Source organism: Chiloscyllium punctatum, unplaced genomic scaffold (genome assembly GCF_047496795.1).
Source record: "Chiloscyllium punctatum isolate Juve2018m unplaced genomic scaffold, sChiPun1.3 scaffold_493, whole genome shotgun sequence".
In the NCBI taxonomy this organism is placed as follows: domain Eukaryota; kingdom Metazoa; phylum Chordata; class Chondrichthyes; order Orectolobiformes; family Hemiscylliidae; genus Chiloscyllium; species Chiloscyllium punctatum.
In genome coordinates, this window is record NW_027310227.1 from 99,513 (window position 1) to 115,503 (window position 15,991).

Sequence of the window (15,991 nt, forward strand, 5' to 3'; positions counted from 1 at the left end):
TGCTCCGACTGACCATACTCTGTGAAATTTTCCCAGATCCTCAGTTAAGGACTTTTGCAGCTGGAAGTTTCCTCAGAAACGCTGTTAACTCGTAAAGTATTGAGCGAATCGCAAAACAGAAAGCATTTAACACGGAACACAAACAAAGCTGGCATACCTAATGCATTTTCAGACACAGAGATGCATGAATGCTAAATGTGAGACAGTCCGAGGGCATGATTTATAAAGTAATCTCACAACTAACAACAGGACAATTCCAAACTACTCTTTCACACATACTGCAGCCTTAGGGAACCACCACTTCCCAGACAATACTGAAAAGAGAGAAAGAAAGAACCTAATAAGAATGGGCCATAAAAAGTGAATTTCACCAATCACAGTCTCGATTAGATTACCTTTCCCTTCCGATGTCTCCAGGACGGAAACGAAGGAAATGGGAGAAATTCAACAACATATCACATCGAAATTCGTTGGAACGATTTTCCCATTGGCCGAAAAACCAAATAACGACGAGTCGAGTCACCCCAGGACTTTGTTTCACAACAGCGATGAAATACCGGTCTCCATTCGGTTCCAGTACAAGCTCAACTTGCCTGGAACAGCACAGCTGCTTGCGATTTTCTGCGCGGGAGGCGAACACGATCATGACAGACAGAGACACTTTGAAATATTCGGCACTATCCCACAACACAGTTAATTCCCCGGGAAGCAAAGCCATTTTACTTTTGTTTTCAACATCAATACAGTGGGGACAGAAACAGCATTTTAACAAAAAAGCTGCAGCGTTGGAGTTGATCTGCAGAAATGGCAGTGGTGGGATTCGAACCCACGCCCCTTTCGAGACTGGAACCTGGATCCAGCGCCTTCGAACGCTCGGCCACACTACCAGCCGGCCGCGCGCACCATTTTCTTGCGTTTCCAACTGTGCTCTCCTGCATAACAACAGATGCCAAGTCACATGAAAATGGTTCCATGATCCCTCTCCGACTCGCACAGCTGCTGGGATGTGCCCGTCTACAATATCAATTTCGCAGCAGATAATGAGAGCCCATCAATCCAGACAAAAATCAATGGTAAGCTGAGTCTATCTTCTCAGACTCCTTTCAGCTCCAAATGTATCTGTGAGAATATATGTTCGGTTATGATTTGGTCAAATAACCACGAGCTGCTTGACATTACTGCAATTTCGATTCTTGCTTTGCTAAATGATTTCACCCATTGCTTGAAACAGGGCAAGTTTCACGTTTACGCGGAACATGAAGCACACCGGACTACAGGGAAAATGCACAAAGCCGTGTTCCACATCATACCGTGCAGCGTAATTTCAGTCACTGTGTCTGTTTTGCAGAAAAAGAGTCCCAAACAATGTACTCCACCCTAAAACCGGAGGTCGCATTCCTATTCGAGAACGACAGATCACATTGTGACGATGCTCTGACCTCGGAGCCAGTTCGAGATGACACTTTCCTTGCCTTTTACCCGAACCGTGCAATTTGCTGCAGAGATGTTCACTCCTGGACATCAGCCACATGGATAGCAACTGAGTTGCAAACCTGTGTGGGAATCGACGAGAAGCGACTCAATAAATTTTGCTCAATTCCATGGTGCTTATTAGAAATGCATTTTCTGTTCACCTCAATCTAAAAGGCAGTTTCTCAACATAGTAACAAAGTCAAAAGGTAATTACCTCACCCCACCCCCACTCCGGAAGAGGTGCTAACTGCCCTTGATTGCTTTTTGTTCTCGATGTGAAGAGCTCTCACGCCTCTGAGTCACCTTCACGTGTCTGGTTGCTGAGTGAGTCACAAAGAAGGAGTTTCTCCAGAGCTGCAACTGCCTGACTTCCCCACTCGACTTCGCCGTTTACATTTTCCTGCTCCTCAGTGATTTCAAGAAAACCAAATGGATGCGATGTCATTCTGTAACCTCTCTGTCGATTCCTCCGTTTCAGTTCCAACGTGGCTTAGGTCTCGGGGCGCACCTTAATACTAGCGACACCATGAAAGCACAGGTCCAGAGGTTCCTCTGAGAGTGTAATTTCTTTCATTGCTGTTGCTGATTGAAAGAGCCACTCAAGTGCGAACTGCTCCAAAACATGATTCAGGACCTCTGGTGCCAATTCTCGTACGTTGAATAACGACAGACAGCTTCCAAACGAGGCCTTTCAGAGACGCCTTTGGGGTACATTTAACAGACAGACAAGTTCAGGAATCCGTGGTGCACTGTGACACCAGCGCATCAGCTTCTTCCCTGTCTTTGAACCGAGCCGCCTGCGCAAGGAATGCAAATGCGGTACTGCTTTTCGTAGAAGAATCAGAAGGGGGTAACTACACTCTCAAACAGAATTGCATATGATCAGAACCAGTTTGGATAAAAACTTTACAATTCTTTGCACAGTCATTAAATGGAATTGCATTACATTTCACTACGCGAGCAGATTTGTTCAAGCAACTTCGAAGGCAGGTTTGCAGATGGGAAAGCAAGCAAGAAAGCACCGTTCTTGTCCATGTAAAAGGCTGCCGATGAAGAACAAAGCAGTTTCTGCCCAGTTTCGAACTGGAGACCTTTCGCGTGTGAGGCGAACGTGATGACCACTACACTACAGAAACAAGCCGCAGCCGCCCATCCGGCAGCTCAGGGGCATCCAGCACTGAAAGTTGAAGCCATTCTTCGTTTCACCTTTCTGTTTCCAATAGCTCGTTGTTGTCCAGCGTAATTGACATCTTCAAAACATAAAAAAAAGACACGTGAAATTGATGATAAAATATAGACAAGGATGTGGTCAATGTTTGGACCGTAGGGCGAGGTCGACTAGGCTGGGACGACTTTCCCTGCAGCGTAACGACTGCGACATGATCTAATGGAAGGGTTGGAAACTGAGTATTTACGTGTTTTACCCAAATTGGGGTGAGTTGAAAACTCGAGAGCATAGGTTTAAGGTGAGTGGGCTGAAATTGACAAAGGACCTGAGGCACATTTCCCACACAGAAGGTTGTGCGTGTATGGAATGAGCTCCCAGAGGAAGCGGAGGAGGCTCAGAAAATTGCATGAGTTTCTGGATAGGATGGGTTGAGAGGGTTTGGGGCCAAATACTGGGGAACCGGACTTGTTTATATTTGGCTATGTGCTGAGCATGGACGAGATACACCGAAGTATCTGTTTCCACGCGGTGTCCCCCAAAAACGTTGTGTTGCTTACACCTGCTTTATAGGATTACTTTTTAGCGGAGCTTGCCGTCGCAGTCTGTGGCACAATCCTTTACTGTGTTCGATGCTCACGGGAAAGGTAGTATTGCGAAACACTGCAGAAAGGAACGACTTCCTTACTTTTGCTCCGACTGACCATACTCTGTGAAATTTTCCCAGATCCTCAGTTAAGGACTTTTGCAGCTGGAAGTTTCCTCAGAAACGCTGTTAACTCGTAAAGTATTGAGCGAATCGCAAAACAGAAAGCATTTAACACGGAACACAAACAAAGCTGGCATACCTAATGCATTTTCAGACACAGAGATGCATGAATGCTAAATGTGAGACAGTCCGAGGGCATGATTTATAAAGTAATCTCACAACTAACAACAGGACAATTCCAAACTACTCTTTCACACATACTGCAGCCTTAGGGAACCACCACTTCCCAGACAATACTGAAAAGAGAGAAAGAAAGAACCTAATAAGAATGGGCCATAAAAAGTGAATTTCACCAATCACAGTCTCGATTAGATTACCTTTCCCTTCCGATGTCTCCAGGACGGAAACGAAGGAAATGGGAGAAATTCAACAACATATCACATCGAAATTCGTTGGAACGATTTTCCCATTGGCCGAAAAACCAAATAACGACGAGTCGAGTCACCCCAGGACTTTGTTTCACAACAGCGATGAAATACCGGTCTCCATTCGGTTCCAGTACAAGCTCAACTTGCCTGGAACAGCACAGCTGCTTGCGATTTTCTGCGCGGGAGGCGAACACGATCATGACAGACAGAGACACTTTGAAATATTCGGCACTATCCCACACCACAGTTAATTCCCCGGGAAGCAAAGCCATTTTACTTTTGTTTTCAACATCAATACAGTGGGGAAAGAAACAGCATTTTAAAAAAAAAGCTGCAGCGTTGGAGTTGATCTGCAGAAATGGCAGTGGTGGGATTCGAACCCACGCCCCTTTCGAGACTGGAACCTGGATCCAGCGCCTTCGACCGCTCGGCCACACTACCAGCCGGCCGCGCGCACCATTTTCTTGCGTTTCCAACTGTGCTCTCCTGCATAACAACAGATGCCAAGTCACATGAAAATGGTTCCATGATCCCTCTCCGACTCGCACAGCTGCTGGGATGTGCCCGTCTACAATATCAATTTCGCAGCAGATAATGAGAGCCCATCAATCCAGACAAAAATCAATGGTAAGCTGAGTCTATCTTCTCAGACTCCTTTCAGCTCCAAATGTATCTGTGAGAATATATGTTCGGTTATGATTTGGTCAAATAACCACGAGCTGCTTGACATTACTGCAATTTCGATTCTTGCTTTGCTAAATGATTTCACCCATTGCTTGAAACAGGGCAAGTTTCACGTTTACGCGGAACATGAAGCACACCGGACTACAGGGAAAATGCACAAAGCCGTGTTCCACATCATACCGTGCAGCGTAATTTCAGTCACTGTGTCTGTTTTGCAGAAAAAGAGTCCCAAACAATGTACTCCACCCTAAAACCGGAGGTCGCATTCCTATTCGAGAACGACAGATCACATTGTGACGATGCTCTGACCTCGGAGCCAGTTCGAGATGACACTTTCCTTGCCTTTTACCCGAACCGTGCAATTTGCTGCAGAGATGTTCACTCCTGGACATCAGCCACATGGATAGCAACTGAGTTGCAAACCTGTGTGGGAATCGACGAGAAGCGACTCAATAAATTTTGCTCAATTCCATGGTGCTTATTAGAAATGCATTTTCTGTTCACCTCAATCTAAAAGGCAGTTTCTCAACATAGTAACAAAGTCAAAAGGTAATTACCTCACCCCACCCCCACTCCGGAAGAGGTGCTAACTGCCCTTGATTGCTTTTTGTTCTCGATGTGAAGAGCTCTCACGCCTCTGAGTCACCTTCACGTGTCTGGTTGCTGAGTGAGTCACAAAGAAGGAGTTTCTCCAGAGCTGCAACTGCCTGACTTCCCCACTCGACTTCGCCGTTTACATTTTCCTGCTCCTCAGTGATTTCAAGAAAACCAAATGGATGCGATGTCATTCTGTAACCTCTCTGTCGATTCCTCCGTTTCAGTTCCAACGTGGCTTAGGTCTCGGGGCGCACCTTAATACTAGCGACACCATGAAAGCACAGGTCCAGAGGTTCCTCTGAGAGTGTAATTTCTTTCATTGCTGTTGCTGATTGAAAGAGCCACTCAAGTGCGAACTGCTCCAAAACATGATTCAGGACCTCTGGTGCCAATTCTCGTACGTTGAATAACGACAGACAGCTTCCAAACGAGGCCTTTCAGAGACGCCTTTGGGGTACATTTAACAGACAGACAAGTTCAGGAATCCGTGGTGCACTGTGACACCAGCGCATCAGCTTCTTCCCTGTCTTTGAACCGAGCCGCCTGCGCAAGGAATGCAAATGCGGTACTGCTTTTCGTAGAAGAATCAGAAGGGGGTAACTACACTCTCAAACAGAATTGCATATGATCAGAACCAGTTTGGATAAAAACTTTACAATTCTTTGCACAGTCATTAAATGGAATTGCATTACATTTCACTACGCGAGCAGATTTGTTCAAGCAACTTCGAAGGCAGGTTTGCAGATGGGAAAGCAAGCAAGAAAGCACCGTTCTTGTCCATGTAAAAGGCTGCCGATGAAGAACAAAGCAGTTTCTGCCCAGTTTCGAACTGGAGACCTTTCGCGTGTGAGGCGAACGTGATGACCACTACACTACAGAAACAAGCCGCAGCCGCCCATCCGGCAGCTCAGGGGCATCCAGCACTGAAAGTTGAAGCCATTCTTCGTTTCACCTTTCTGTTTCCAATAGCTCGTTGTTGTCCAGCGTAATTGACATCTTCAAAACATAAAAAAAAGACACGTGAAATTGATGATAAAATATAGACAAGGATGTGGTCAATGTTTGGACCGTAGGGCGAGGTCGACTAGGCTGGGACGACTTTCCCTGCAGCGTAACGACTGCGACATGATCTAATGGAAGGGTTGGAAACTGAGTATTTACGTGTTTTACCCAAATTGGGGTGAGTTGAAAACTCGAGAGCATAGGTTTAAGGTGAGTGGGCTGAAATTGACAAAGGACCTGAGGCACATTTCCCACACAGAAGGTTGTGCGTGTATGGAATGAGCTCCCAGAGGAAGCGGAGGAGGCTCAGAAAATTGCATGAGTTTCTGGATAGGATGGGTTGAGAGGGTTTGGGGCCAAATACTGGGGAACCGGACTTGTTTATATTTGGCTATGTGCTGAGCATGGACGAGATACACCGAAGTATCTGTTTCCACGCGGTGTCCCCCAAAAACGTTGTGTTGCTTACACCTGCTTTAAAGGATTACTTTTTAGCGGAGCTTGCCGTCGCAGTCTGTGGCACAATCCTTTACTGTGTTCGATGCTCACGGGAAAGGTAGTATTGCGAAACACTGCAGAAAGGAACGACTTCCTTACTTTTGCTCCGACTGACCATACTCTGTGAAATTTTCCCAGATCCTCAGTTAAGGACTTTTGCAGCTGGAAGTTTCCTCAGAAACGCTGTTAACTCGTAAAGTATTGAGCGAATCGCAAAACAGAAAGCATTTAACACGGAACACAAACAAAGCTGGCATACCTAATGCATTTTCAGACACAGAGGTGCATGAATGCTAAATGTGAGACAGTCCGAGGGCATGATTTATAAAGAAATCTCACAACTAACAACAGGACAATTCCAAACTACTCTTTCACACATACTGCAGCCTTAGGGAACCACCACTTCCCAGACAATACTGAAGAGAGAGAAAGAAAGAACCTAATAAGAATGGGCCATAAAAAGTGAATTTCACCAATCACAGTCTCGATTAGATTACCTTTCCCTTCCGATGTCTCCAGGACGGAAACGAAGGAAATGGGAGAAATTCAACAACATATCACATCGAAATTCGTTGGAACGATTTTCCCATTGGCCGAAAAACCAAATAACGACGAGTCGAGTCACCCCAGGACTTTGTTTCACAACAGCGATGAAATACCGGTCTCCATTCGGTTCCAGTACAAGCTCAACTTGCCTGGAACAGCACAGCTGCTTGCGATTTTCTGCGCGGGAGGCGAACACGATCATGACAGACAGAGACACTTTGAAATATTCGGCACTATCCCACACCACAGTTAATTCCCCGGGAAGCAAAGCCATTTTACTTTTGTTTTCAACATCAATACAGTGGGGACAGAAACAGCATTTTAACAAAAAAGCTGCAGCGTTGGAGTTGATCTGCAGAAATGGCAGTGGTGGGATTCGAACCCACGCCCCTTTCGAGACTGGAACCTGGATCCAGCGCCTTCGACCGCTCGGCCACACTACCAGCCGGCCGCGCCCACCATTTTCTTGCGTTTCCAACTGTGCTCTCCTGCATAACAACAGATGCCAAGTCACATGAAAATGGTTCCATGATCCCTCTCCGACTCGCACAGCTGCTGGGATGTGCCCGTCTACAATATCAATTTCGCAGCAGATAATGAGAGCCCATCAATCCAGACAAAAATCAATGGTAAGCTGAGTCTATCTTCTCAGACTCCTTTCAGCTCCAAATGTATCTGTGAGAATTAACCATACAACCAGAAAGACACTCGTATACCTGCACCATGGGAAACACTATCAAAACGGGATTGTTGTCAAGGAGTTCATTCTCGATCATGGATTGTAATCGATTTGCATTGTCATGTCGGTTCCAGCACCGTGGGGAAATAGTGAGAATATGATGAATGTAATGTATTTTCCTGTATGAAACAGTAAAAAGTGCAGAACAATTTAAAAGGATGTTGCCAGCGCTTCGGGGTCTGTGTTATAGGGAGAGGTTGTACAAGTGAGGATTTTACGTTTAGTGCAGAGGAAACTGAGTGGGTTATTTTCTAGAAGTGTATAAGACCATGAGGGTCATGGATAAGGTGAATGCACTCATCCTTTTCCCAGGAACTCAAGGATTGGACGGCTTGATTAGATCAGTTTAAGGTTAGCGGAGAAAGAATAAAAGGGAAGCTGAGGGGCAACTGTTTTCGACAGAGGGTGGTATGTATATGGAATGACCTGCCAGTGGAAGTGGGTCAGGCAGGAACACTCACAACAGGGAAAAGGCATTTGGACAAATACATGGATAGGAAAGGGTCAAAAGCAAATGGGCAAGTGCAGGGAAATGGGGTTAGTGTGGATAGACATTCTGGTCGGCATGGGCCAGTTTGGGCCAAAGGGCCTATCTCTGCTGTAAGATTCTACAATTCTAAGTGCATTTCCTATTTCTCCCACTAACTCTGGTATCCTGGGATGTATTCCATCAGGGCAATGAGACTTGTGTACCTTTCGCTCCATTAACTTGCCCAGCTCTAACTCTTTCACGATAATTGTTATTATCTAGGTCCTCACCTTCCTCAGTCTCCTTATCAATTCCTGTCCTGTTCTTCGTATCCTCCACTGTGAAGGCTGACTGCTGTGTACTCATATTCCTGAACCCTGCTGGATAGGAATAACTCGGCACAGAACTGTGAGAGGTCTTCTTTGAATCTTCATTTATGAGACATGGCAGATACCTGGATAGTGTACATACAAAATACCTCCAGACAGCATCAGGTAACTCCCTGCCTGTCGGATGTACAGCTCCCATTCGTATACCGTTGTGGTTTGGGACTTTGAATAGAGACTGTCTCTCAGTATTATCTCCATGGCAACGGCAGTTAGAAAGTCTAGTTCAGTTCAGCACTTTGTGGTTAAACCACATACCCTTCCCCCACACCCCTGTGACTCCCTCAAGTATCTGACAGGCGCTTCAGTTTCAGTGGGGTATCTCTCAGGATTCTGATGTCGAGGAGCCGGTGGTGGGGTGGACAAAGTTAAAAACCACACATCACCAAGTTGCAATCCAACAGGATTATTTTGAGGTACAAGCCTTTGGAGTGTGCTGTGATTTTTAACTTGATCAAGATTATCCTGGCGGATAGGATCAAGGATAACCCCAAGGCATTCTATGCGTACGTGAGAAACCTGAGAATGACGAGAACGAGGGTAGGTCCGATCAAGGACAGTGGTGGGAGACTGTGTATTGAGTCGGAAGAGATAGGAGAGGTCTTGAACAAGTACTTCTCTTCAGTATTTACGAACGAGAGGGACCGTATTGTTGAAGAGGAGAGTGTGAAACGGACTGATAAGCTAGAAGAGATACCTGTTAGGAAGGAAGATGTGTTGGACATTTTGAACAACTTGAGGATAGACAAGTCCCCCGGGCCTGACGGGATATATCCGAGGATTATGTGGGAAGCAAGAGAGGAAATTGCAGTACCGTTGGCAATGATCTTCTCGTCTTCACTGGCAACTGAGGTGGTACCAGGGGACTGGAGAGTAGCGAATGTTGTGCCCCTGTTCAAAAAAGGGAATAGGGATAACCCCGGGAATTACAGGCCAGTTAGTCTTACTTCTGTGGTAGGCAAAGTAATGGAAAGGGTACTGAGGGATAGGATTTACGAGTATCTGGAAAGACACTGCTTGATTCGGGACAGCCAGCACGGATTTGTGAAGGGTAGGTCTTGCCTTACAAGTCTTATTGAATTCTTCGAGGAGGTGACCAAGCATGTGGATGAGGGTAGAGCAGTGGATGTAGTGTACATGGATTGTAGTAAGGCATTTGATAAGGTTCCCCATGGTAGGCTTATGCGGAAAGTCAGGAGGCATGGGATAGAGGGAAATTTGGCCAATTGGATAGAAAACTGGCTAACCGGTCGAAGTCAGAGAGTGGTGGTAGATGGTAAATATTCAGCATGGAGTCCAGTTACAAGTGGAGTTCCGCAGGGATCAGTTCTGGGTCCTCTGCTGTTTGTAATTTTTATTAATGACTTAGATGAGGGAGTCGAAGGGTGGGTCAGTAAATTTGCAGATGATACAAAGATAGGTGGAGTTGTGGACAGTGAGGAGGGCTGTTGTCGGCTGCAGAGGGACTTAGATATGATGCAGAGCTGGGCTGAGGAGTGGCAGATGGAGTTCAACCCTGCCAAGTGTGAGGTTGTCCATTTTGGATGAACAAATAAGAATGCGGAATACAGGGTTAATGGTAGGGTTCTTGGTCAGGTGGAGGAACAGAGGGATCTTGGGGTCTATGTACATAGATCTTTGAAGGTTGCCACTCAGGTGGATAGAGTTTGTAAGAAGGCCCATGGAGTATTATCGTTCATTAGCAGAGGGATTGAATTCAAGAGTCGTGAGGTGATGTTGCAGCTGTACAGGACTTTGGTTAGGCCACATTTGGAGTACTGTGTGCAGTTATGGTCGCCTCACTTTAGGAAAGATGTGGAAGCTTTGGAGACGGTGCAGAGAAGATTTACCAGGATGTTGCCTGGAATGGAGAGTAGGTCGTACGAGGATAGGTTGAGAGTTCTCGGCCTTTTCTCGTTGGAACGGCGAAGGATGAGGGGTGACTTGATAGAGGTTGAAAGATGATCAGGGGAATAGATAGAGTAGACAGTCAGAAACTTTTTCCCCGGGTACAACAGAGTGTTACAAGGGGACATAAATTTAAGGTGAAGGGTGGAAGGTATAGGGGAGATGTCAGGGGTGGGTTCTTTACCCAGAGAGTGGTGGGGGCATGGAATGCACTGCCCGTGGGAGTGGTAGAGTCAGATTCATTTGCGACCTTTAAGCGGCATTTGGATATGTCCATGGATGGGTGCTTAATCTAGGATAGAAGTTCGGCACAACATTGTGGGCCGAAGGGCCTGTTCTGTGCTGTATTGTTCTATGTTCTATGTTCTAAGATTATCTCAATGGTAACAGTTAAGTACTTCAGCAATTACAGAGGCCATATATTCCCCACACAATATGTTCCCCTCAGCAGGGTAAACTGCTATTCCAGCCCAAGGGACAGGTATTAATCACTTTTCTCCGCCAATTCCATCTCGCTTTCTGTTGATCTTTAAAGTTTTTCTAATCTCCTTGGTCTTTGCCAATATTTATGTATTTTATTTCATTTTGATAGACTACCTTATTTCCTGAGCCACCCTTGCCAGATGACTCCTCTTCCTACAGTCCTTCCTTTTCCCTGCTATATACTTTTGCTGAGCACTTCGAAAAATGGCTTTGATATTCCTGCACTGTCCGCCAACTTTCCCACCATAAAGTCTTTGTTTCCAGTCCACATTAGCCAACTCCTGCCTCATTCTATTGTAGTCTCCTTTTGTTTAAGCACTGGATCTTGGGAGTGGATCTAATCTTCCAGCTTTCCATCTGTGTTCTAAGTTCAACCAGACTTCTCAGAATTCTTTTATCAGATTAAGAGGGGAGGCGATGTTTCCTGGGTGTTTTGGTTTTCATTGTCAGAGACCTTGGCTGTGTAATAAAGTACAGGATAGGTAATCACAACAGAGTATTCTGGACGGTGTGAATGTACCACACAGTCTAAAACCATAAATCACTCTCTCCCCTGAGTTTAAAATTGCAAAATCATTATCTCCTACACACTTCCTCACTATCTAAGCTTGGTATGCTAATGCACTTGACTATCTGTCATTTTCCGAAAATCTCCTTTGGTGAAGTTGGTGATTTTTGGATTCAGCTTTCCAGTTATTACCGTTAGAAGATAAGCACTGGGCACTGGAGAACCAGCCCCACCATTTAATACGGTGATGATTGAGCTCACATCGGTCTCAGCTGGATTTTCCAGCCTGCTCTCTCACCCTTCATCTCATTGCAAATTAAACATCTGTATCTCTTCATTAAATTGGCTCATTGTCCTGGCATCCACCGCATTTTGAATAGGGAATTCCACAGATTGAGATAAGTACCTTCTTCCTCATGAGAAGAGAATAGAGCCCCTGTTGTGGTTCTGTTGTGGAGCTGGGAATTTGTCTTGCAAACGTTTCGTCGAGTTGACATCCTCAGTGTTTGGGAACCTCCTGTGACGCGCTTCTGTGCTGTTTCTTCCGGCATTTATCGTGGCCTGTCTCTGCCGCTTCCGGTTGTCAGTTCGAATGGCCGGTATATTGCAGTGATCACAGTGTGTCTGAGTTTTGCGTTTATTTTGGGTGAGGGTAGTCTGTGTCTGAGACGAGCGCTTAACACCCAGACAACGGGAATGGTATCAGATAGCGAAGTTAGGACGGGCTGAAGTGAAGTGGAAAATTCTGTCAGAAGGTGGGTCAATACAAATGCATCACATCACCCAGACTGTAAAAGATTCGCAGAAGGAGCAAAGCAACTTCAATGCAGGCACAATAACAGGTAAATTAGAAAGAAGACAATTGAACACACTGAGATGGAGTGGAATTATTTATGAGAAAGGATTAAATTTAGAAGCTATTTTACATACAGACTGTCGTCACATTGGAAAAAGGAATTTCCTGCAAAGTAACGGTGATATTTGCCTGCGACATCACAATTGCGAGAGACACTGACATATTATCTTCTGCAACAGCGTGGCCTAGTGAAAGCATGATCGGCCCATCAATCAGAATTCAATACTTCAAAGTTCTCCTATGCGCTATACAACCTATTTGCTGCTCCTGTAGTCAGATCCTAATCACTGCTTCCTGCCTCACGTAAATACTTGAAACATGATCCAATCCCCAGTGTTTCCGCTTTAACCCATATTTTGTAACTCCCGAGCTGACACAGGTACGAGTGACCAATTGGCCTTTTCGAGCGCTCTCACTCTGTATGATCTGAATGATAAAATGTACTGCATCTGATCCGCAGGAGACACTGCAGAAATTAACCCATCCCAGCGGACTGAGCTGCCTCTATTGATCGAGCTGTTTCCATTGGTATAGTATCACACAGTAACAGCCAACGTCTTTTGATGTCATCCGCGAAGGTACTTGCAACAAAAAAGCGGAAGACGGCTGGAAACAGCTGTCGTCAGTGCGATATACAGAAGCCCAGCGGGATCCTAGCTAGATTACTGTGTGCAGTTCTGCAATTCAGACTACTTTATCTTTTATGATTTTTAACCCATGAGAAATTTGTTACCACCTTCGATGACAGCCATAATGCTCTGACCACTTTGACGGAGCCAGTACAAGTCAGTTCTAATAGTTATCAATAGATTGAATCTAAACAGGATGCCCCACAACAGGAAGTGCTCTGACACTCAATGCCGGTAAGCCAAGGTAATTTTCCTAAAACCACTCCCGTCTGGTAATACCATTGAAGATATTTTATACAGTAACCTTTCATTCTCAATTGCCAGTTCCAGTCCATGAAGCAGCCAGTAACATGCAGCAGTGAATTTAAATCTAACAGCAGCATTGCCCTGGCAGGAGAGATTAAGGAGCTTGAAGCTGTCTTCTCTGGAGTATCTAAACATGAAACACTTCAAAGGAACAAAAATCTTCAAGAGCTCGAGAGGATACATACAGGAAGGATGTGCTCCTAGGCTGGTGTGCCTGGAATAAAATAAACGCGAACTACAGTATCTTTACCCAGCATCCCCTTTAGCTGCGTAACTGTTTAAGATTTATTTGCTGCTCTAATTAGACTCCCAGTTTTAACTGCTGTCATGTTGATGACTATGCAAATGTATAAAATTTAATTTAATCTATCCCAAAACCTCTCTGTACTTGTGTCTCACTTGTGCTCACTGAGACCCTCATTCAATCTCACCTCTTTACAAACCCTGCCCAGATATTTCCTCATAAGGCTCAGAATGAAATATTCACAGAATTGTTACTGTGCAAAAGGAGGCTGATTGGCTCATCAGCTCTCCAAAGGATCACCTCACTGAATGCCAGTCTTCTGCCTTTACCCCATAAACCTTCCCATTCATCCTCTTCCAATAACACCGGCGAGTTCACAAGTAACCACAGCGATCAGATTTGTTTTGTTTGTTCGTGGGATCATGGCATCACGTGCTGGGGCAGCATTTATCATCCATTCTAACTGCCCAAGAGATGGTTCAGAGTCAACCACGTTATTCAATGTCTGGATTCACTTGTAGGCTGGACCAGGTCAGAATTAACAGTTTCTCAGACCCAATGACATGAAGAGTTGATTTCTGGCCTATTATCGTATTTCTGAAATGATAATGAATAATTTTTGCAGTTGAATTAAAAGTGAAAGACCAAAATGTGTTTTATTCTGATTGAGCACATCCTCCTATTTTCTAAATTGTTATTGACTGTCTCATTCCACTCGCACCAGAACCTATTCCAGAGAGTGTTGCAGAATGGTCAGCTGCAGGTGATCACTTGACCGGTCGCTGGACCCAAAGGTTCACTCTCCACAGATGCTACCAGATCTGATTTTTTCCAGCAGTTTCTGGTATTGTTCCTGATTTCCCAGCATTTGCAGATGTTTAGTTTTTGAATATTGATCTTGTCTGGTGCAGAGTAGTTAATTGATGTGTTTGAATGGTTTTGAAAATTCCAACTTAGGCCACAAATCAGCCATGATCTATTGAATGGCAGAGCAGGGTTGAAGGGGTGAATGACTTCCTCCTATTTCAGTGAAAGTTATCCATCTGCAGCTTGTGGTAACATTTCCCCTCACTGCTCCCTTCCCCTCCATGTCTAACACACTGTTACTGACTGAACAAACCTCCTGTGTTTGAACTAAACCTGCTCATGTTCAGTGGTTCCTTCTACTGCCACCCGGATTTAACTCTCATCATGGGATGCTGTCTCGTGTTACTGCGGGAATGCCCATAAGGACTAATCCTGGAGCATGTATCCCCTGGGATCCAAAAATCCTGTTTATTTCCTTCTTCCTATTTCATTCTGGCATTGAACTCTCGGTTTCAATCCATTCTCCTGTCATGCTCTTCAACATGCCCATGTGGGTGGACTCGAGGCAGCTGGCACCTGAAATTGTGGGAGGAGGCAGATTCAATCAGGGATTTGGGAAAACACTCAGACAATGACATATCCGTCTGATTGTTGACTCAGACAGATAGGCAGTAAGAAAGATGCACATTTAGATCGTACCTTTGATGACCTGGAGCAATGAAACATGCTTCAAACGCAATGATTTCAACCTCAAATCTCTTAAAACACAGATACAAAGCTTTCTACTTGTACCAGGTTGTCTCTCAGCCTCCTGTTTTCTTAAGAAAAGATTTTTAAGCTGTTATGCCTTTCCTGGTGATTATACCCACTGTTTCTCTGTCAGATTTATGACTGAACCTTTATTTTCCTGTTGTGAATGATGCTCGTACCAGAAACAGTTCCTGACTTGTGAGGGGGTTCGGTTGGAGTATTTATATTTACATAAATTCCCACCCTCACACACAGTGTGAATTTGATGTAAAACAGAAGGAAAGGATTGATTGAGCACCCACAAAAACACAAAAGGCAGCATGTGTACCTGAGTTGAATGAACCTGGACTTAGGAAAATGTGACAACAATCACAACTAGTTAGAATTACAGAATCCCTTAGGCGCACAAAGAGACTATTTGGTCCATCCAGTATGCAATGACTTGCTGTCCTACCCTACCTTCATAACCCCACATTTAGCCTGGCTAACTCAACCCACCTAACCTACACACTATTGGCCATGTTAGCATGGCCAATCCACCAAACCTGCACATCTGTGGGAGGGTCACATATTATGTCTAAGTGCTCAGGATTGTGGGATGAAGGCTCAGAAATACTTGACTTTGACGCAAATCCTCTTTTTTTTCAAAATAAAATCTGGGAGAAACTGCAGCCAGAAAGATTTCCGATTATCTCATGAGAAATAGAATTCAAAACTCGTGCCACTGACCCAGGGGGCGCAGTGAAGTCACAGAGGTCTGGGAACAATCAGAACTGAAACAAGATGTGAGCAAGGTGGGAGGGA

At 45.0% G+C, this 15,991-nt stretch overlaps 1 long non-coding RNA gene and 4 other non-coding genes across 5 annotated transcripts in view; 1 reads left to right on the forward strand and 4 right to left on the reverse strand.

Annotated features, from left to right (window-relative positions):
* LOC140473004 (uncharacterized) overlaps positions 1-15,991 on the forward strand; it is a 73,535-nt gene that overhangs the window by 35,003 nt on the left and 22,541 nt on the right. The gene's annotated exons all lie outside the window — the stretch shown is intronic.
* On the reverse strand, positions 2,537-2,609 carry trnav-cac (transfer RNA valine (anticodon CAC)). Its single transcript has one exon. It is a non-coding gene; the product is annotated as a tRNA-Val (tRNA).
* Positions 4,135-4,216, reverse strand: trnal-cag (transfer RNA leucine (anticodon CAG)). The gene has a single exon. It is a non-coding gene; the product is annotated as a tRNA-Leu (tRNA).
* trnav-cac (transfer RNA valine (anticodon CAC)) lies at positions 5,866-5,938 on the reverse strand. Its single transcript has one exon. It is a non-coding gene; the product is annotated as a tRNA-Val (tRNA).
* trnal-cag (transfer RNA leucine (anticodon CAG)) lies at positions 7,464-7,545 on the reverse strand. The gene has a single exon. It is a non-coding gene; the product is annotated as a tRNA-Leu (tRNA).